This window comes from Theobroma umbraticum, unplaced genomic scaffold, assembly GCF_002168275.2.
Source record: "Theobroma umbraticum cultivar Fairchild unplaced genomic scaffold, ASM216827v3 scaffold_50.0, whole genome shotgun sequence".
NCBI classification, from domain to species: Eukaryota; Viridiplantae; Streptophyta; class Magnoliopsida; order Malvales; family Malvaceae; genus Theobroma; species Theobroma umbraticum.
Window position 1 is genome coordinate 2,144,742 of NW_018397261.1, and position 1,120 is coordinate 2,145,861.

Consider the following 1,120-nt stretch of genomic DNA (forward strand, 5'->3'; position numbering starts at 1 on the left):
AATAAAATGGATACTCATATAATTAAAAGAAATTAAAGAGGAAAAGAGACAAAGTTTAGGATTTTGTTTTTCATGCAAAATCCCCATAATAACCTTACTTAAGTTTAGTTAGTTCAATTAGAAATTTTTCTAACTGAAACCGAATCGAATTAATTTTAATAACCAAACTATCTTAACTGAACTATCCAAAGAACCAAATTAACCGAACCAAAAAAGCCGAACTCATTTCGGTTCGGTTCGGTTGTTCTATTCAGTTCACATTTACTCACCCTTATTATCAATTGACTTTGTGTTTTATATTCAGAGATCATGTTTTCTATTCAGTTTTTGTTTTTCTCGACCGCGACCATTGTGTAAAAGGCACCATTGAAATTTTTATTCTGTTTAGTGCTATAATGTTTTTTATGTTATTATTGCAAGAATTTTGTGGACTACTATATATTGTTCTGTAAATTATTTTTACAGTTACTTATGCCATCTTTATTTGTATCTTTCGTCACAATGAGTTGGCCAAATTTATTTATTACACTGGTTATGGTAATTACTAGCCTTTTATGTGAATAACCTCTTTGAGTTAGTTAATGTATCATACTTTTAAATATTGAATGGACTGCTATTATTGTTTTATATTTATTTATATATGTTTATGTGAGTTATTCTTTTTTATAGGTTTGTGTTTTGTTTTGGTTCAAATATTGGAAAGTTCTAGTTGTTCTTTTTCATCTTTGTTATAATTTTTCGCAGGGTTTGTCTTTTGCAATTTTTGTCTGTGATATTTTATGTGTAATGTTTTACTACGAATTAATTTTTTATTTGGAAGTTTGCTTCTAATGTTTATTTTGGTTTTATTTGTTTTGGTTATTATTGAATTGTTATATGGTGAATGTTATATTATGTTTAATGATTGTTATCAATTTCTTATATAATTTGTTGATATTAATATTTCATCTTTGACATTTGTTTTTGTTTTATTATTGTTTAGAGATATTTATAAATGAATATTTCAATTTCTCTTTGCATGTTTAACTAGCTGTGAGATGAATATTGTTCTTGCAATTGACATAAGAATAGACTGATTAATAGTTAAGAAACAAAATGAAATATATTTTGAATGGTTCCA